The 22499-nt window shown below is 43.2% G+C and overlaps 1 long non-coding RNA gene across 2 annotated transcripts in view; it reads left to right on the top strand.

The window, feature by feature from the left end:
- LOC142404600 (uncharacterized) overlaps positions 1-21968 on the top strand; it is a 55994-nt gene extending 34026 nt beyond the window's left edge. For both annotated transcript variants that reach the window (XR_012773907.1, XR_012773906.1), the window contains one exon: positions 21871-21968. This is a non-coding gene — a long non-coding RNA (uncharacterized LOC142404600). The remainder of the gene's footprint in view (positions 1-21870) is intronic.
- Positions 21969-22499: the final 531 nt, after the last annotated feature.

Here is a 22499-nt window from a genome sequence, read left to right as displayed (position 1 = left end):
TTGCTGATGCACAGCAGTGTTTTTGCTCCTTGGCAATTTCAGGAAGAATAATTAACCCAGGAGTGCTCAGAATACAAAAGCTGTGCATAGAATGCCACTGAAGGGAGCAGAATAGGCAGCAGACCCAGACCTTTATCTTATAGATGTGTTCCAACACTTTATATACATTTTAGTCTTCTAGACAACTGTGATCAGGTGGTTTTCACACAGAAACAAATAAGATGCTGTCATGAACAACATCACACTGTGCCCCAGAACCCAGATGAATCCTTTATCCCTCAAGCTGGAGGTGGCAGGAGCTTTTGACAGAAACTTTCTGGAGAGGGAAGAGGAGAAGAAGAGCAAAGCTCCTGTGTTTGAAAGCTGCTTTTGATGACCCAAGGATTACATGGACTGATGTTTGCATGGAGCTGTAAGCAGCCCTCTGCTGCCAGTTCAGTGGCCCAGCACACCAAAGAGCAGGGAAATGCTAGGGTCTGGCAAAATACTTCTTCCAAGGAGTCAAAGCAGAGACACCTCTTCTGTTTGATGTCTGTAGTTTTTCTCCACCACTGAGTTTTCACATAGGTCGTGAGTCAGATTGCATTACAGAAAAATCAGATTACGTTACAAAAATCGAGGCTGCCTAAATTCATAGTTAGGATTTGTATTCAGGTGAAATTATTAAAGATTGTTTAAATCTAGCAAAGGCCTGAGAAGTGGAGTTTTGCAGCTGCTATTCACCACAGCAAGTTCTTGCCATTTGAGAAATGAAGTTTGCATCCCTGATTTTATTTCTCCTTTGATGAAGCACTCTCACTGACTGGACAACAGTACCAGTGGAGATGCTTCTGACAAGACGTTTGTTCAGGATCTGGCAGCTATAACAAGGAAGTCCAATGACTGAATGGGGCAGGGGAGCTGTGCTACATGGTTAAATCTCTCTCATGTCTGAATGACACTTGGCAAACACTGCCACATTCTCTTATTGATGTGCTTACTGACTTCCTTGAATGTTATTGGAAAAGATACATGCTCACTGAGGAATGAAAGGAGACATATCTCATTTAAAGCAGATGTCTTGTTCTTGTTTCACTTTTTGTAACATTTCTTCTTGCAGCCAAGAGCCACAGGCTGGCCCATGTCTTCTGTACTCATTGACTGTGACTGGGTTTCTCAAGTAACATGTTGCTTAAAGTTGTATCTTACTGTTTTGCCTTGCTTTTTCTTTTTCTGCACCATAGTTTAAACATTACAACTTTTATTTGGCTTCGTTGCTATTTGTTTTCATGGGGGGGGGGGCAGAGATTTCTGTGTAATGTGCTCTAGCAATATGCACGAGCAGGGACTGACCGGACTGGCTGTGTATCATTGAGGAACTGGAAGGGAAATGGGACAGCTTTCTTTGCTTTCAAAATGTTTAGTTGTAGCCATGCTCTTTTATATTAACTTTAATTTTGCTATGCTGAGGGACCAGGCTACAATACAAAATAACAACTCATTCATGGGAGGCCCATCTTTGCCCACCATCACATAGACCCTGTCCCCTCTGAGAAAGCCTGTGAGCTCTCTCCCACTCTCAGATCTGATGAGCCAAATGGCCATGTCCATTGGTACCGTGGTTTGTGGACTATCTATGATTTGTGAGCCCAGTAGGCTCAGGTGAGTTGCAGGATCTGAAATGAGCCTCCTTTCTGGCAGCTACAGTGCCTAGGGTCCTTCGGTCTGCCTTCTCCCCTCCCACAGCTGGTGGGGCAGGAGGAAAGCATCCACAGCTTCAGCTCCGCTGCCTGGGGTGGCAGGGAGATATGAGGACTGCCATAATTTGCTGCTGTTGCCACAAAGACAAGGGAGAGAGGTGTGGGGAGGTTGGGTGAGCTGGTGCCATGCCGGGGGTAGAGGTGTCCCCCCAGGCAGCGCAGCTCTGGGAATCAAAGCTTGCTCCAAGCCATGCAGAGATCTCAGTCCATCCCCGGAGGTTGTGTGCAACACGGGAGAGGCACATTCCCAAACTCCAAGTCTCTGAATGCAAATTTTCATCTTAGAAATGGGCTCAAATGAGGTTGGTAGAAATAAATAGAATGAGTACCCAGGTAATCATGGTGTTAGACTATCATTTGGAACCTGCATTCCTGCAGAGCTAATTCGTCTTTCTAATATTAAGGGTCCCAAATCTTGTCCGTATATTGACTTATTCATTAATAGTTTGTGTGTATGAATAATTTACCATCTACATACTATATCTCTACTTTAAATGCATTACAAAGCATATATTAGACAGAGATTGACCTCTGCTGTGGTTAACATCAAGATTTATTGTTCCAGGAAGCTCCAGATTTATTGACTTGAATCCAAACCTGGAGGTTCAATTAAAGTTGATACTGTATTAACAAAAGGCCACAAGTCACATTTCTTCTGTACTCTGCTTTGTGAAGGATGTCAGTTCTCTTTCTTTAATTTTTTTTCCACTGAGGCTGGAGTGTAATCATAAGCCGCTTGCCTAGCTCAGCCTAGCCTTCCTGTTTTATTTAGCTGCCTCTGGGATCCTTGCTAAATCATTATTAATGGGATGCCTAACATTTGTGTTTTCATCTACACTAATACATGTTTTTCTTTCTAAATCCATTATTTTGGTGTGATGTGGCAGATTCTTTACCTTTTTCCCTTTAACCTAGGAGCAAGACTACTTTGAAAAAAAAAAAAAAGAAGATCCTATTCCAGTGTGCTAAAATGGAATGGGATTGCTAACAGTGAGGCAGGAGTGGGGACAAAACACTGAATTTGCCTCCTCTTTTGTCCCTCGGTGTTGAAAGTAAATGAGGAAAGATTTCACAGACAGGCTGGGGGAGTATGACCTCCTCTCTAGCTGCTGTATCTGATAATGTTCCCATTTCTCCAGTGATTATTAGTGTGACCTTCTTATCCCTTTTCTTTTTCCTTTAAAAAAAATTCTCTGGTATCTTGGCACCATCGCCACGTGCTGCACATTTCATTGCTAAGCAACAATCGGCAGCGCACAGCCTCGGCACCACGTATCAACTTTCGCCTCCGTCTCCAGAGCAGAGCAACTTTCACTCTGTGTTGCTGACGCTGTTCCTTGAAGGATGTGCTCCTGAAGCGGGGGAGCGTGGGGAGCTGACACTCAGACTTGTGCGCCTGTGCACTCCAGCTCCGCGATGGTGCTCTTGTGAGGAAGCCTTCCTTAATTAGACACACACTCACGCACCAATGCCGAAGGAATATTCAGGACTAGAGTCACATCCAAAGAACCAAGATAATCCTGGTTTGAGGATGGGAACTGTCATGGAAAGAATAATTATGAAAACCCAGGAAGAGAGGAAAGTAAAGGCTGTTCCATTTCTTTCAATCCAAAGCCCTCCTAAATATACCAACTGGGAGTATGCATGAGACCTTCCTGAACTTCCAGCAGCTCACTGCTAAAACAGGAAAGGGAAACCAAGTGTGGTGGGTTGACCCTGGCTGGATGCCAGGTGCCCACCAAAGCCACTCTATCACTCCTGTCCTCAGCTGGACAGGGCAGAGAAAATATAACAAAAGGCTCGTGGGTCAAGATAAGGATGGGGAGAGATCATTCACCAATTACTGTCACGGGCAAAACAGACTTGACTTGGGGAAATTAGTTTAATTTATTACCGATCAAATCAGAGTAGGATAATGAGAAATAAAACCAAATCTTAAAACACCTTCCCCCCCACCACTCCCTTCTTCCCAGGCTTAACTTCACTCCCAATTTCTCTACCTCCTCCCCCCGAGTGGCGCAGGGGGACGGGGAATGGGGGTTGTGGTCAGTTCATCACATGTCGTCTCTGCCGCTCCTTCCTCCTCAGGGGGAGGACTCCTCACACTCCTCCCCTGATCCAGCATGGGGTCCCTCCCACGGGACACAGTCCTCCACAAACTTCTCCAACATGGGTCCTTCCCATGGGCTGCAGTTCTTCACAAACTGATCCAGCGTGGGTCCCTTCCACAGGGTGCAGTCCTGCAGGAACAGACTGCTCCAGTGTGGGTCCCCCACAGGGTCACAACTCCTGCCAGCAAACCTGCTCCAGCGTGGGCTCCTCTCTCCATGGGTCCACAGTTCCTGCCAGGAGCCTGGTCCAGCTCAGGCTTCCCACAGGGTCACAGCCTCCTTTGGACATCCACTTGCTCTGGCATGGGCTCCTCCACGGGCTTCAGGTGGATATCTGCTCCACCATTAACCTCCATGGGCTGCAGGGGGATATCTGCTCCACCGTTAACCTCCATGGGCTGCAGGGGGATATCTGCTCCACCGTTAACCTCCATGGGCTGCAGGAGGACAGCCTGCCTCACCATGGTCTTCACCATGGGCTGCAGGGGAATCTCTGCTCCAGCGCCTGGAGCACCTCCTCTCCCTCCTTCTTCACTGACCTTGGTGTCTGCAGTTTTTCCTCTCACATATTCTCACTCCTCTCTCTGGCTGCAGTTGTGCAGGTTTTTTTCCCCCCTTCTTAAATATGTCATCACAGAGGTGCTACCACCATTGCTGATGGGCTCGGCCTTGGCCAGCGGTAGGTCTGTCTTGGAGCCGGCTGGCATTGGCTCTATTGGACATAGGGGAAGCTTCCAGCAGCTTCTCACAGAAGCCACCCCTGTAGCCCCCCGGTACCAAACCCTTGCCACACAAACCCAATACACCAAGGCATGTTCAATAGGAAATGGACTGAGCAGGATCTTTAAATTCTGTCTGGTAGCAGGGAGGTTATTATGAAATTTGCAGTTGCTAAGGAAAACAGATGTTTCTTAGTGCATGAATATAAATCTCACCAGAGAGAATTTAGTCCTAGCCATGAAACACACAAAAGCTAGGGTAAGGAGTCGTATTTTCATGACAAAGAGATGTTTTTCTTCTTGAAGAATCTACTGAAAAAGCCCCCAAACTACAGGTCACTCAATGTCTTGAACCTTCCCAGCTTTAGTCCTGGTACAATAGTATTTCCTCTGATTTAGATTCTGAATCTTTACATTTATTACAACACAGAAAGGTCACAGAGAAGAAAATCAAACTGACTCTCCAGAGAGACTGTCACAGCCTCAGACTCTGCCACCTGATTTTGGTCAGAGACTCCAACATAGCGGGGGAGCGAGTGCTGCATCAGAGGCAATGCGGGAGACCAAAGTAAAGCAAACATGATACAATATCTCTTTAACCACGCTGGCGGCTTCTTACACTGCTATGAATCCAAAGATGTGCTGTTAACAATATTGTCCAGGTAAAAGGTAACCAGAAGTTGATACCAGCTAACAGAAATGGCTGAGTTGCTGTAAGCAGTAGTTAGTTATCCCCATGAGGTCACTCACTGTTACACTTAGCTAGAGTGCCTGAACCTATTAATAAATCTTACTCAAAGTTCAGATTCTGGTCTCTTGGTGTATGCTTATGAGTCTCAGTGGGAACTGGTGTAAGATCCTTTGTATGGGACTATAGGGAAAAATTCAGCTTCTTGCCCAATATAAAGCAAGCGGGAGAAATTCCAGTACCTGCAGGACAGATTCCTGATAATGAAGGGTGTCTGATATATTGCTTGTTGTAATGGATGGCTCCAAGCAAAGTATACTCAGACTGCTTTTAAGGATCTGGTTTAATTGCTTCATCTTGCACTCAGCTTGTGGTATATGTGGCATTCCCCTGATTGTAAAGAACTAGGAGTATCTAACTGCAAACCACAGGCCATTATCTATAGCTTTTCCTCATGATGAGACTCTGCTGGGCAGATGGGGACTTTCAAACCCATTCCTTCTCTTCTGGCCATGACGAGTCCTCAGGGAGCACGCGCTTGCCCTGTCTCAGCTAGGATTTAAAGGTCCTATGGCTTTTGCTAACTACACCTAACTAACATGTTCTAAAAACCTGCCCTTCAGAAGGCAATGCCCCTTAACACAGGTGAAACTGGTGGATACTCTTGCAAATAGAAGAGGTTGCACAGTAACTGTCCTGCTCCTGTCCTTCTCTTGAAAAATGTGAATGCTTTAGTATTTGGCTCATTCTTTAAAATATGGATTCCCATAGTTTAATTGGATGTGCCAGTATTTTAGATCAGATCATAAATACCCCAGAAAGCATGGCTTTTGAGTGGCACAATGCTGGATCTACAAGAACAGCGTATCTGGTTTTACTTCAAAGGCAAGAGAGTCTATTTTACAAATCACTATTCCATTAGTAGAGTGATGGTATTTTAGGGACATGGTGTAGTGGTGGACTTGGTAGTGTTAGGTTTACGGTTGGACTTGATGATCTTAAAGGTCTTTTCCAACCTATATGATTCTGTGATTCTATATTCTTTCTATTCCTAGCAATAATTTGGGTTAACACTTTAGGGGAAAGCAGGAAGGTAAATGATAAAATTCAAATAGGCAGGTGCCACAGCAGTTTCAAAGTCATCACCACAGTCATGTCTGGTTGAAGTACGCTGTGAGGTTCTTCTGTGTTTAGTTTAGTTTATACTCCCACTGAAATCAAGGCACAGGTATAATCTCAGGTACCTGTTACCTTTGGTGCAAGTAGCACACACCAAAAATCATTCTTTCATCATGAACAAATAGTTGTGCTTTGCAAGTCCTGCTTCTAACAAGCCTTTGGCACAGCACACACCGGAGGCCGTCTAACAAGTAACTAACATTGCTCCACACTCCCATACAGAGCTCCGGTTGGGTTGCTGACCCCGGCTGACATGCTGGGGTGGACCTGGGGCCATGGTGGCTCATGCAAGGCATGTTGATTTTATTAGAAGCAGCAAAGGACATTAATATTCATTTGCCCATGGCTGGGTGGGCTTGCCATGGTGTTGTACAATCTCAGTTTAAAATGTGGTTGATAGGGAGGTAGCTCACTGACCTGTGGAGGCAAAATAATGTTTGTCTAGCCGGATGTGTCTAGCAAGTGTATTAACCTTTGCTAGTCCCTTTACAGAAAGTGTGAGCCGTAACCTCCTGCTCTAAATGTGCTGCTGTGCTTTGTGATTCCTGTATAAGAAGAGAACCCCAAGGGCAGAGATACTAGCATGCCCCAACTGTGCATGGGTCAAATCCACAGATGAAAAAAACATGCACTACCTCCAGAAGTGCTGGCAAACTAAAAGCCTTAAAAAACAATATTACAGGCTATTTTTTTCCCAGGCTCTGGAAAAATTGGGGTTGGAAGATCTCTGAACTAAAATTGTCTGATAGCATTTTTTGTCAGGCTTTTCTCTACACATTTTTTTTGCAATTCTTTACTGAGACTTTTGAAACAAGCAAGCTATTAGAGCCTTAACTTCTTTGTTTATAATGGAAATGCTCACTGACCCTTGACTATAGAGGTGCTCTTGCACCGTTGTAATAAATGCCAGACACATCTAACATGTGCAATCCAGGAATGCTCTGGCTCCTTGCCAGCACACTACTTTATGCCTGGTATCTAATCCTGCTGTGGCAAAAACAGTTGGAGAATTAGATATATTGTGAGCAATTTTTCTTTTTAGTACCTATGTGTGTATCTGAAATGCTACTTGTCTCCACATTTTAATTGCTCCAAAGAACTGACAGTAATATGTTACTTATCTCTTTTTTTCATAGAATCATAGAATCACAGAATCATAGAATCTTAGAATGGTTTGGGTTGGAAGGCACCTTAAAGATCATCTAGTTCCAACCCCCTGCCATGGGCAGGGACACCTTCCACTAGACCAGCCTGCTCAAAGCCCCATCCAACCTGGCCTTGAACACTTCCAGGGATGGGGCCTGTTCCAGTGCCTCACCACTCTCACAGTGAAGAATTTCTTCCTTATAACTAATCTAAATCTACTTTCTTTCAGTTTAAAGCCATTACCCCTTGTCCTTGTAAAATGTCCCTCTCCAGCTTTTTTGTAGACCCCCTTATAAGGTCTCCCCAGAGTCTTGTCTTCTCCAGGCTGAACAACCCTGACTCGCAGCCTGTCTTCATAGGAGAGGTGCTCCAGCCCTCTGATCACCTTCATGGCCCTCCTCTGGACTTGCTCCAGCAGGTCCATGTCCTTATGTTGGGGGCCCCAGAGCTGAACACAGTACTCCAGGTGGGGTCTCATGAGAGCGCAGTAGAGGGGGAGAATCACCTCATTTGACCTGCTGGTCACGCTTCTTTTGATGCAGCCTATGATATGGTTGGCTTTCTGGGCTGCAGGCACGCATTGCTGGGTCGTGGTGAGAACTCTGAGAGGCATCTAGCCATTATGGCAGTTCCGTTGAAACATGAAACAGCATCCTTGGATAGGTTACGGAGCAGATCATCTTGAGTGCCATCATGCGGCACGTACAGGACAACCAGGTGATGAGGCCCAGTCAGCATGGGTTTATGAAAGGCAGGTCCTGCTTAACCAACCTGATCTCCTTCTCTGACAAGGTGACCTGCTTAGTGGATGAGCGAAAGGCTGTGGGTGTTGCCTACCTAGACTTTAGTAAAGCCTTTGACACCATTTCCCACAGCATTCTCCTGGTGAAACTGGCTGCTCATGGCTTGAACGGGCGTATGCTTCTCTGGTGTCATGGTTTAGCCCCAGCCGGCAACTAAGTACCATGCAGCCGCTCGCTCACTCCCCCCCGGTGGGATGGGGGAGAGAATCGGAAGAGCAAAAGTAAGAAAACTCAAGGGTTGAGATAAAAACAGTTTAATAGGGAAAGCAAAAGCCGCGCACGCAAGCAAAGCAAAGCAAGGAATTCATTCACCACTTCCCATGGTCAGGCAGGTGTTCAGCCATCTCCAGGAAAGCAGGGCTCCATCATGCGTAATGGTTACTTGGGAAGACAAACGCCATCACTCCAAATGTCCCCCCTTCCTTCTTCTTCCCCAGCTTTATATACTGAGCATGACATCATGTGGTATGGAATATCCCTTTGGTCAGTTTGGATCAACTATCCTGGCTGTGTCCCCTCCCAGCTTCTTGGGCACCTGGCAGAGCATGGGAAGCTGAAAAGTCCTTGACTAGTGCAGCAACAACTAAAACATCTCTGTATTATCAACACTGTTTTCAGCACAAATCCAAAACATAGCCCCATACCAGCCACTATAAAGAAAATTAACTCTATCTCAGCTTAAACCAGGACATCTGGGTAAAGAACTGGCTGGATGGCCGGGCCCAAAGAGTGGTGGTGAATGGAGTCAAATCCAGTTGGCAGCCAGTCACAAGTGGTGTCCCCCAGGGCTCTGTGTTAGGGCCAGTTGGGTTTAATATCTTTATCAATGATCTGGACGAAGGGATCGAGTGCACCCTCAGTAAGTTTGCAGATGACACCAAGTTGTGTGGGAGTGTTGATCTGCTGGAGGGTAGGAAGTCTCTACAGAGGGAGCTGGACAGGCTGGATCGATGGGCCAAGGTCAATTGTATGAGGTTCAACAAGGCCAAGTGCTGGGTCCTGCACTTGGGCCACAATAACCCCATGCAGCGCTACAGGCTTGGGGAAGAGTGGCTGGAAAGCTGCCAGGCAGAAAAGGACCTGGGGGTGTTGGTTGACATCTGCCTGAATATGAGCCAGCAGTGTGCCCAGGTGGCCAAGAAGGCCAATGGCATCCTGGCTTGTATCAAAAATAGCATGGCCAGCAGGACTAGGGAAGTGATCGTGCCCCTGTACTCGGCACTGGTGAAGTCGCACCTCGAATACTGTGTTCAGTTTTGGGCCCCTCACTACAAGAGGGATATTGAGGTGCTGGAGCGTGTGCAGAGAAGGGCAACGAAGCTGGTGAAGGGTCTAGAGCAGAAGTCTTATGAGGAGCAGCTGAGGGAACTGGGGTTGTTTAGCCTGGAGAAAAGAAGGCTGAGGGGAGACCTTATTGCTCTCTACAACTACCTGAAAGGAGGTTGTAGAGAGGTGGGGGTTGGTCTCTTCTCCCAGGTAACAAGTGATAGGAGAAGAGGAAATGGCCTCAAGTTGCGCCAGGGGAGGTTTAGATTGGATATTAGGAAAAATTTCTTCACTGCAAGGGTTATCAAGCATTGGAACAGGCTGCCCAGGGAAATGGTTGAGTCACCATCCCTGGAGGTATGACATCTAGATGTGGTGCTTAGGGACATGGTTTAGTGGTGGACTGGGCAGTGCTAGGTTAACGACTGGACTTGATGATCTTAAAGGTCTTTTCCAACCTAAATGATTCTATGCTTCCTACAAGTCAAGACATTTTCACCTCCCTTAACTCCTTCATTTGTGTAAGGAGTATCTGGATGCCCTTGGCTATGTGTCCATTTCACACTGGGTGCTCAAGCCCTGAGCTTTGTGCTCAGGGTGCCCTGCTCCTCTCGGGTCTCCTCTGATCTGTGGCGTCCCATGAGTTGGTCATCCCCCGAGCTGGAGTCACCACTGCTCTCAGCATCACACCGAATCCTTGTCCTTCCCCTGACTTGTGTGGCAAAGCTGCACACCACCAGAAATGCACAGCCTGTGTAAACTAGGTATCTGTGCAGAGGCTGAGAGGAGGCCTGTGCACTTATCATAGAATCACAGAACAGTTTGGGATGGAAGGGACCTTTAAAGGTCATTTAGTCCAACCCCTCTGCAGTGAGTAGGGACATCTTCAACTTGATCAGGTTGCTCAAAGCCCCGTCCAGCCTGACCTTGAATGTTTCCAGGGGTGGGGCATCTACCACCTCTCTGGGCAACCTGTTCCAGTGTTTCACCACACTCATCGTAAAAAATTTCTTCCCAATATCTAGTCTAAATCTAATTTCTTTTAATTTAAAACCATTACCCATTGTCCTATCGCAACAACCCTTACTAAAAAGTTTCTCCCCATCTTTCTTATAAGCCCCCTTTAAGTACTGAAAGGCCACAATAAGGTGTCCCTGGAGCCTTCCCTTCTCCAGGCTGAACAACCCCAACTCTCTCAGCCTTTCCTCATAGGAGAGGTGTTCCGTCCCTCTGAGCATTTTTGTGGCCCTCCTCTGGACCCGCTCCAACAGGTCCAAGTCTTTCTTGTACTGGAGACTCCAGAGCTGGATACAGTACTCCAGGTGGGGTCTCAGCAGAGGGGAGTAGGGGGGGAGAATCACCTCCCTTGACCTGCTGGCCACGCTTCTTTCTATGCAGCCCAGGATACAGTTGCCTTCTGGGCTGCAAGTGCACATTGCTGGCTCATGTCCAGCTTTTTGTCCACTAGTACCCCAAAGTCCTTCTCTGCAGGGCTGCTCTCAGTCCCATTAGTACCATTAGTACCTTTTAGTACCATCAAGGTTCATCTGGGACTTCAAGAGGGGCCAGACTGTGGATCTGGATGAATTTCACCCCTTTTGCTGTCCACATCCACTTCACCTTCCTTCCCCTGCCTTGTATCTGGGCTTATATGTATCAGGGTCTGTAGCGCTAAGGGAGCAGTCTGGATTGATTCTCAGGGGTTTATTTTATGAATTTTTTGGAACTACCTACCTGCTTTTGTGAATGTTTTACAAATGCTGAAAATGTTTCCAACCTGGCTGGGAATTTTCTGACATGTTGATATTTGCAGTCTTTTCCATCGAGATGAAGAAGGGTTGACAGTTGTTACCAGCATCTAGAGATCTGTAGTTTCTTTAGCTTGTCTGTAGCTTTGATCTACAACAGTACAGATAAAATAGTGTTAAATCAACATATATAAATATACCTTCCCCCCTAGAATTCATAACTGTCATAATGACCTCAGCCTTGGACCTCTCCTGAAGTTTAATGACCAGTTGGGGTTAATGGCCCAAAGTTCCACCTCAGGCTATTAACACTCTCAGGCAGTCATTAATTCTCAGAAAATGCTCAGGGTCTTTATTGCTGTTGCTTAAGCGATGCTCAAATGCCTGTGAATATTTACACCCCTGCTGTGGATGTAAGCAATAGGACCTGTGCACAGTATTTCAGATGTCTCACTGTTCAAAAAGGTCTGAGTACTGGGTAGTAATCACTTCTATATATGAGGTTAATGAAGTAACTTCAACTGGCCACCAACAGCAGTAATCTAAAATTGTGGTTACTTGTATAGATGTGTACTTTGCTTTAAAAATAATGAGTGTAGAGGCAGACTCCCTGCCCTAAGGAGCTTACACCCTGAAGTCCTTGTAAACATATGCTTAAGTTTATCTTTATTTAGAATAGTTGCAAGGGGCAACAGGCATGTGCTTGCTGTTATACAGATACTTCTACATATAAGTCAATGTTGCTTACAGTTTTTTTTCATCATAACACCTTATGTTTAATGCTTTCTGTGAGATGAGATGCAAGACTGAGCTGCTCAGGCTCCCCATCACAGCATATCCTCTTCCAAGAAGACATCACAGCATTGGTTGACAGGTTACTTAAGTCAGTTGTTGAAGAGACAATGTTGTTTAATTACTGGGTATTATTATTTGGGAAGGAACACAGGACTGAGACTGACCTTGTGGGGCACCGAGTCAAGTTTCTGTTCTATTGAACAGTGACGTTAGATCACTGTTAATAAACTGAACAATCTCAGCTTGAAGAAACATAGAGGTTTTCATCCCAACAACTTCTCAGTGGCTGTTTCAGAACCTCACTGCCCTGGGGATTGGAAACCTTCTTCTAATTCCCAGTGTAAATGTATTCATGGTCAGTTTGGGTCTATTTGTACTTGTGTCAGTATTGACTTTTAGACTGAATAGCTCTTCCTTTCCCTGGTGCTTACTTATTGGATGTGTTTACAGAGAGGCATGATATCCTCTCTCAGCTTTTCTTTTCCCAGGCTTACCAGACAAGCTCTTGGCTCTCTGTTCCCCTGATTATGACCTGCACCTGCTCCTGTCTGAGAGCCCCTAAAGGGCACACAACAGGCTGGGGAGATCTTCCCGACGCTCTGGGTAGTGAATCTCAAACTACTTTCTCCCTACTGAGATATTCACCTGGTCTATCTAGAATTGCATTTCCTTTCCCACAGTGTCGGCTCTTACTCATTCTCTGATAAAATTGGACTTTCTCCTGACTTGTTTCCGGCTTGTACGTTCATGTCGTTACTGTAACTGTTGTTTTGATCCATTATATACATCAGTTATATGCACTATCTTGAACTTAATACTGTGAGGCATCATCCCATTTCCATTACCCTGCATGGCTGTTTAATTCTTAGATCAAAACTGTACGCTGCTTACTGCAGGTGGGACAGGAGCTACTGACCATCCTCTTGACAAAATGTGAAAAGCTGGAGGGACATTTAAACTGGCACCTATTTAGGCCAGGGCCTTGCTCCTGTTGTTATCCTGCGTATCCCCTGTGCTGTTCATAGGGTCCTTTGTTTGCCATTCTGCTTCCACAGGGAAGCATGTGGTTACACATCATGTGTGGAGATGTCATCTGTGTTCCTTCATTCTTTCCTTTTTGTCCTGGAAGCTCTTTGGATTACATTATACCTTTTTTGCATATTTTTTTTTAAAGTAATGGATGACTATGTAGCAGTGGATAGATACTCTAGAATGTTTTCTTATAGTAACCGTTCATACTCTTTAATGAATTTTCTATAGTAAGTCATGTTTCTTCTCCATTTTGTTCTTTACAGATATCATTAATAGTGTCATCAAGAATGGCACGTATTTTAGGCCCAGATCACTTGATTCTGGTTCTGAATCTACTACAGAGGCTTCCTTGTGACTCAGTCAAGTCACTTAAACACTAAATTTAAGAGGAGGATAGTATTTCTTTACCTTCAGGGGCCATTTAGACACTAAGATCTATTAACATTTTTAACTGTTCAGACACCAAGTGACCCTAAGATGTGCCTTCATGCTGAAAAGCTTGATTAATTTTCCCAACTGTACCAGTTGGCATAATAAAAATATTATCTCAACCTGCAAACTTCTCCTGCCTGTGTCCCCAGCTACAGCAAAGTACCTGTATCTATGGTGTAACTGAAATAGGTATTTATTGTGGGAAATATAGAGACATACACCAAGAAGCAAGGAGCACCCAGAAAATGCACTCTATTTTTGTCTGAGACGAGGGCCATGTGGAAAAGCATTTTGCAATGCTGTTAATGTTCTGATAAAACACTCTAGTTGCCTAAATGAAGCCAGATCCTAAGGTGAGGAGCATGATATAAATACTTAGATAAAAAGAAGAGAAAGGAAAATAGAATTTTTAATGTACTATCAATTGAAGTTTTAAAGGAAAAAACCACCCCACAATAAAAAACATAGTAATAGTAGCTGAAGTAGTAATCTATTGCCAAGGGGCAGAACGAATATTACAGAAAGGGGCCTTCCCATGAAGAAGAGTTTTCTAGGGATTTGTTCCACCTGAATCCTTGGATCACGGCTTTCCTAGGACAAAGTCTGCAATGATAGATAGGAAGAGCTTTAAATTGCAGAAGGCAGTGCATGGGAAGAAGAAGAAAAATTGGGGAGACAGCTATACTACTATCACCTTCTTTTAATACAAAGAAAGTAAAATCAAGTCAGTGAGGATATACCAAAGATAAAGGAATATCAGATAGCAGGAAACACAGGGGAAAAATTTCCCCCAAACCCCAATGACTGGACAGACAATAAATCAGTGCAAATACTGTACTTAACCTAGCTAGGAAACCAGGTGAAGTGAGGCGGCAATAACAGATGCAACAAAGGAACCTGTACACAAAGATGGAAGAATTAGGCTTATTGGTGCATGACATGAAACAGGATATTAGAGGGATAACAGAAACATGATAGAATACTAATTGCAACTGGAGTGCAAGTACTGCAGGATGCACACCGTGAAAGGAATGCAGAAGGAACTGTTAAGATAATGTGGTAGCATTATATATTAAGAATATAGCTGGCAGTAAACAAATGTTAATGAATAGTACGGATAAAAGAGGATCAGTTTGTGTCAAAATGTGTTAGGAAAGGATTCTGAAAGTGACTGTAGTGAGAAAGGGATTGGGCTTTACAATGAACATTGGAGTTGAGATTGCTTTAGTATCATGAGAGACATAAGTTACCAGGTGATTGTATCATTATGGGAGACTTAAAATTCAGTCATAGACTGGAGAACAGATGCTACATCCACAATAGAATCCAGTAATTTCTCAGATTAGAAGTTGAAAAACCTCCTTTTCCAAGGAGCCGTGGAACTGCTAAGAGATTATAGTATTTTAAGCTGGTGATGGACAAGTAGCAAAGATATGATAGAGAAAGTAGTAGAGAAAATAATATGCTATCAAGTGATGACAGTACTGGTCTAATTTCAATTTAAATGAAATGGCAGTATATACAAAGACAAGTTGGTAGTTAAGGCTTTTAACTGTAAAAGGGCAGACTATATCATAGCGAAGCAGTCTGAAGAGCAAAGGCACTGAATTGGTGTAGAGTACTGGTCTGAAATTTGTATTCTCAGGCAAGAGAACTCCAGACCTTGCTGGACAAATCATTCTACTAAATAGGCTGTTGAGACTTGCCAAAGAATCTTCAAGAATCAGAATAGATTTGCTCAGAAAAAGAGACCAGAACTTGGAGGACTGAAAGTGAAAGATCAGAATATGAATTGTTGAACACCTGGGATAACTTAGACCTTGAGAAATCAGAAGAAAGAGTTGAAGATTCTCCAGCCATGATGAATAAAGAACTAGAAAAAAAAGCAAGGATGCTATTTAAAGCTATTTTAGGGATAGCCCCCAAAACAATTAATACTTTGTCTCTGCCTCTGAAGACGAGCAGGTGGAACACGGACGCGACAGAAGGACTGTTTACGGGGAATAGGATTATGGAAAGTGGAAATGGCTCCACAGTGTTTGAACCAGAACTCCTCAAGACTATGCCTATCTGAATGGAGGCTAGTAAGTGCTATGTCTTCAGTTAAAAAAAGATGCTAAGAGGCAAACCTGGGGGCATAGACCAGCCATTTTGATGTACAAGATGTTAAGGAAAATGAAAGACATAGGGAGTAATAGAAGATGTCCTAAAATACAATATCAACTTACCAAAGGGGACCAAGTTTCAGGTTTCTTCAATAACTGATTTTTTTTAGCCAAGGAAAACATAGTAACACAGTAGCTGTAGCATACCTGTTCTTTAGTAAAATATTTCACGTAATTGCTAGGTATTCTGTCAGATGAGAATTAGTACAAGGAACTGCCCAAAGGGCAGACAGTGATGGATTATGCTGAAAGGGAAGCTAGCTCTCTAGAGTGAGATTCCAAATGATGTTCCTTAAATACTTTTATTAGTGATCAAGAAGGGGATGTGCAGTAATTAAATTTGTTGAAGGTACAAAATTGGGAAGCACCCACCCATGTCAACAGGGCAAACTGAGTAGGAATCTGGTTAACTTGATGCCCACAATAATAGGGTGGGATTAGATGAACTAGAACAAAATCCAGGGTGATGCTTTTAAGAACCAGTAACAAGAATGGTTGCTACTCATGAAAATGGGAAGAAAAAAAGGAAAAAAAAGATGGATTTGTAGTTGTCAGTTACAGATGTCTCTGAGCCATTGGTGTGGAAAAAAAAAGAAATAGTACACTAGGCAGTAGGAGGAGTATTTCCAGTAGAGAGGAGGAAGTACTGATGCACTGTAATATGTTACTTGGAACCACTATGCACATTTTTGGTCACCTAGATTCAAGAAAGACAAATTCAAACAAGGAAGTGCAGAAAAGTGCTGCATCACAATACAACAGGACAAGAGACCTTACCATACAGGAATAAGGAGCTTTTGCAGGGTTTGGTTAGTCAAACAAAAAACAGACTTAGAGGAGATGGGATTACTGCCTCTAAATGCATTGAGGTGGTAAAACCAAGGAGGAGAAAGCTGTTTAGCTGAAAGGACAATGTTGACACACACAGAAGCCAGCAATAAATTTACTCTAGAAATTAAAAGAGGGCTACTATTTACCAGTGCAGTTTGTAGTGGACACAATCCTGTCTTTTTTAAAGATGGAGCTTGATAAATGTAAGAACGGGATTATGTAGGTTGCCAGAAATATCAAAGGACTGTATATATGACCCAGGAATTCCCTCCCAGCTTATCTCCAGCTTTCCTAAATTTCTAAAATGAGTAAATTCTGCACTTGGAACGTGGTCATTGGACCTGGGAAAAAAGGTTGTTCAGAGCTCGGTTTAGCTGAGCTTAGTTTAAGCCACAATATATGCAGACAGGACTAAAACTTGCTTATGCTGTTCTGGGGAAGCCACGCACTGAAATTTCTCTGTGCAGAGTTGAAGTCAGAAGAATTACTCCATTAGAAACCACACTTTCTGGCTGCACGTCCCCTCGTGTGCAGATGGAGTGCAGAGCACTGTTTCCTAGCAACTACTAAGGACCACTGGCTTTATAAATCAATCTCTGCCAGGATATCACAGAAACCACGATAAATGGGAAACATTTAGTAGTCAGAAGGCTTTCTACTTCCTCCACTTTCTGGTCTGCACAGAAAAGTCTTTTCAAGAAGTAGATAATATCAGCATTTCTTCAGAAGTGAACTGAATTCAAATCCTTGTTCAGGTGGCTTGTTTTTCAGCTCCCCTGGGGTACATGTCCTCATGTCCATGAATGGTCCTTCTTTAAGATGTCAGTTACCATGATTTCTCAAAGACAAAATTATTTGGAACTTCATTTGAAAAAAAAAAAAAAAGAAAATTAGATGCAGATAAAGAAGGAATGAATAGCATGGGAAAAAACTCCGAAGAGCCCTGGGAAGAAGGGGAGTGATAACGGTCAGTCAAAGCTTGCAGATGCAACTCTTCCCTTCTGTGCAATAAATTAGCTTCTAGTGTCATGTTCATCTATGATATTTAAATAATATCTGATTGACAGCAACCTTCAGTTCTTTTGTTTTTCGTTTTTAAGAATTTCTACTAATTTCTGTGTTTATTCATCCTCCCCATTTTGCAAACTCCCAGCATCTTCTGATGCAGCTAACAGGCTGAACTTGGAACTTCTATGTTGTTAGTGCACTGGAAAAATCCCATTTTCCCTTTATATAAAGCACAGGAGAGCTGTTCTCCCCGTCCAGCAGGAGTTTCATCAGGGCTTTGTTTCAGAAATACACCAGAGGTTTTGTCTCTCTGGTAACACCTGGGTTGCAAAACGAAAGTGCTAAGAAGCTCCCAGTAATATGTAAGGGGAGAAAAAGGCTCTCCTAGTGCATTTAACAATAAATATTACTGAAGGGCTTATTAGATAAGGAATTAATATTTTAGTCTATACTGTGACTGTTATATGTTTCAACAGCCTGATGGGACAATCTAACTTCTATCTTTCAGAACAGTATTGATTATTTAATTTCTAGCACAGAGTGGTGTCCGTTGCAAAATCACAGCATCAGTCTGAGAATGCTCTGCATGTCATTTTTTTCATGAGCACTAGCAGAACAGGAGCAGTAGGTGAGTTAAAGGTTAGTTTCAGAAAGGGAGTACTCAGGATACTAAGCTTTGTGACTGATGGTAGCATTTGACAGATCTGATGCGTGGACTGTGAGCTCTTTAAAGTGGGAAATTGCTTATATATCACAGAAAAGAAGCCATGCACGTTTGTGGTGCCATATAAATAGTCAGCAGTCATTCTGCTTCTGAGCTGGAAGTAAAATTAGGAAGAGCTAACATTTTGCTTTTCAATTTTTTCCTCTCTTTTTAGAAACATTTTAGAAGATTCTTTTTCACAAAACTAATTCTGTTTTGTTGTAATTAGTAACACATTGTTGTAGACTCACAAGATATTTCCTCTTTTACTTGTACTGTTTATAATTTCAGCTGAATCACTCTATTCAGAGATGGGTTTGTGTTACCCTGGCATCTCAGATTATTCTTTGCCTTTTTTGTTGTTGAGTTCTTTTGAAGAAGATGTGTTTATATCCCCATTGTTCAATCAACGAAGTATGCAATTACAAATCTTTGGTCTTCTGGTGTGTTTAGCAAATCTTTTCAGCGTACAATTTACCACCTGTGGCTTTTCTTCACCTTGGAAAAATGCTATTATCTTAAATGGCCTACTTCTAATTGCAGTGGGTTTAATTGCTTCGATACACAAGGGTCTGTGTTGGCTACTGTTGTTTTCTGGACATGTTCAGAAAAAATGGGTATCTGTGTACAGATGTCTGTAGAAGGGGCAGGAATTTTACTGCACGTTTCTCCTTAATAGCAATGGATGTCAGCAGGTTTACGATAACATTCCTGGAATTATTGCCCTCCTGAGAAGAATTTCCATTCCAGACCATCTCTATGGGAGATCTCTATAAAGATGCTGCCCTGCCATATCTCTCCTGCTTGGTACTCTGTTTGAAATGTGTGGTGTCACTGGAAAACTCTATCTCGAGCCAACTGTGCTGCCACTGGTTTCAGAAAAGTGTTTGACAGTGGCGTATGTGACAATATTTCTTTATTTTAAGAAGGGATATGAAAAAAAATCATTTGAAAGGGAGGAGATCTTGTAAACAGAAAGCACCTGGAAGCATGCTCAGCTGAACACTGTGCCTATATATTCTAATTTTTTTTCCAGTAAATGTATGGTGTCATCGTTATTTGTAGAGTCATGTTACTAATTTGCAGACATTTGGAGAACTGTCAAATGTTTGTGTGAATATTTATGAGTCCTCAGTGTTTCACCGCTTTTAGCACAGGTGGTCATTTGCCCAAAAATTCCTCTAGGAAATGTACTATTTACTGTTCACCATTTATCTTTCTATTGCTTAAAAAGTTCATCATCCAGTTAGGGAACAAAATAAGTAGCCTGTGATGCAGGACACAGAGCAACCCTTGCGGTGGACAGCTGAAATGAATAGCTTCAAACAAGCCATGTGCAGAAAATTATTTCTCTAAGCAACTAGGCAAATATTTATCAACTGTAAGGCCTCCAGGGCACACATTATCTTTTTTTCTATTTATTCATCATCTACTACAATGGGATTGCAAACCTTGTAAAGGTCTTCAGGCATTAATATAATAAAAATATACAATAACAGAAAATAACAAATACTATTTAAGAAATCTGCAGAGGATAGTAGACAACTCAGAAATAGAAATAAAGCTATATTAGAAACAAATTTCCCGCAAGTAGTTCTATTTCAAAATAAAAACATTGCCAAATACTTCTTGCTTTACTCATATGAGTCCTCAAGCTGAAGAAAAGCTTCTAAGGCAGATTATAAGATTTCACTCCATAGACGGGGAATTTGTATTTTTACAAAACAGAATGGAGTCTACAGAACTGTGAGCTGTGTGAAATGAGCTCCAGGAAGTATTTTTAATGATCATGAAAAAGAGAAAATATTTCAGAACACAGACCTAAAAACTTTGAAGTTTATTTTGGTTTTATATTTTAATTCTAAGTTTTGATTTTTGTCCAGCCATTAGTGTTCAATGACTATAAAGTTAAAGAGGAGCAGAAAACTATTTAAAAATATTTTTTCTGGATAAATCTCCTAACACACAAGGGAGCCTGCTGCATAGTTTGGGCTTGCATTGTAACTACTCACACACTGTATGTTGACCTCCAGAGATTACATATGCATGTACGTTACATCCTGCAGTTACAAATGTTAATAGTTAGCAATATTTGATGAATTAGGTATCTTCTATAGTTTATGTGCTGTCATAGGTCTATTAGATTTATTCACATGTCTTTGCAGCAAGGTAAAAAATGAATTTTATTTTACAGTTTTCTAGTAAACTTCCAAGCCCTTGTTACCCTAGGTTGATTTAAAACTGTGGGGAAATTTTGTAATTGGAGATGGCAAGAGTAATCAATCAGGCTTTTATGAGTCTTCCAGAGAGCCAGAACCCCCAGACAAAGACATTTAAATATAATCACTTAAAAGATGATTAACTTCAACCTTTGCCTTGGCAATCCCCCACCCCTCCAGAGGAACCTATGGTATGTCAGCCTTGTCCTAACTCTGTTCTATGGAGCTAATGTTCAGGGGTCTTTGTTTCCTTTCTTTCAGATGTTTGACTGGAAGACAGATAGCACCTGTGGTAGGGAACATTAAGGTCAAGATCTTGAGGCCTCCTAGGTCTGGCAGATGTCTGGTTTTCAGGCTCTTCCCACTCCATCCGATTGTGAGGTGAAGTCCCAAGGGATTTCATTTAGTCAGTTTTTGTAAATGTGCTGGGTTTGTGCTCTTACCGCTGCTGCCCCTACAAAGACAATGTTAGCTTCACAAGGTCCTTTTCTGGTATGTACCTGACACCAGCAAAGAATAAAACTCCTTACAAAATGCTGCTTCTGTGGTTTTTTTCTGGGAGTTCGGTTTCTGAAACATGAGTCAATTCAATTGCCTAATCACAGACATCTACTTGAGTTGCTCTGAGGTACCACCGGCATCTGCACAGGGTGGCATCTATGACACAGTGCCTGCTGGGGACCCACACCTCTGGAGAGCAGAGATAACCCAGGGCATCTCAGACACCACCAGACATTAGGTACAAGTAACTTCCCGGTCAGCACAAGGAAGGGAGTTAGACAGGCTCTGTTGGGTTGGGTTCCTATTACGTGGCCCCTGAACCAAGCCTTGGGTGCCTGCCTTGGGGCAGACTGAATTGCCCTCTGGGCTTCCAGGCTCTCCTGGCTAGATCTCCAGGGACTTCAAAGGGAGTTTACATGCCCAGGGCACAATAAAACTCTGCTTCGGCTTTCCCTGTGCCTTTCCCAGGAACCTGCTCCTTGCTCATTTGATGGGGTAGGGTACTTAGGGTACTTGCAGGCTACTTTTCTGAGATATTTAGAAAGGGCACAGTGTTCCCTCAAAAGCATGTTATTTCTGTGTTCGGTTTAGGTGTACACATCAGCCCATCAACATCTATTTTGGGTGCAAATGTCTTATAAGGCGATTTGTCCAGCCTTGTGGCTTTGTTTCTTCCACGTGCAGTCCAGTGTATCAGCAATGTGAGACATTCTTATGAGCATCAACACTAGCATTAACCTTATTATTATTTGAGTTGCCTAATCCTGTTCTCCTCCCTATTCCAGGGCCCAGAAGGTGAAGTCTGTCTTAGGACAGACTTTGTCTAATTGTCTGAGGACAATTGCAGAGGCTTCAGGAGCAGACTGGATACTAGGAATATGCACATGGAATGTGTAGGTTCTTCACGCAACAGTGCTGTTGTTTACTAAGAGAAAAGACTTTGTCTAAGGGTGGGGCAGCACAGGGATGGCATCCTTAGCTATGCTGATCTAACTGCTCTGTATGCTGTCAGGAGATGCACATCAGCTGTGAGAGATACTGCATCGCTCCCAGAATAGCTGCTGCTTCTGTACAGCCTGGGGGAAAATGTCACCTTTCTCACTAGCTTCCTCACACTTCAACATACAGAGCCAGCATGAGTTATTTTTGTAGGAGCTTCTAAATCCTGCTTTGGTTTCACACAGCCAGACTGAGAGTAGGACCCGTTCCCATTTTACCCGCACTTCTTAACAGCTTCGGAGACATCTTTTTTACTGCACACCGCTTCCTGTTTTTGCGTAGAAGTGGTAAAATTCAAATCTATGCCTTTTTTAAGGGCAGGGGGTGAAAAAGCAAAGCAAAGATCAGTTTGGAGCAGACTTCAAATTCACTTGAATGCTGCACAAAGGCGGGGTTGGAAAGAGGAAAGATGCAG

The sequence above is a fragment of the Mycteria americana genome, chromosome 1 (genome assembly GCF_035582795.1).
Source record: "Mycteria americana isolate JAX WOST 10 ecotype Jacksonville Zoo and Gardens chromosome 1, USCA_MyAme_1.0, whole genome shotgun sequence".
NCBI lineage: Eukaryota > Metazoa > Chordata > Aves > Ciconiiformes > Ciconiidae > Mycteria > Mycteria americana.
Note: the sequence above shows the minus strand (reverse complement) of the source record. Positions and strands in the feature narration are given on the sequence as shown.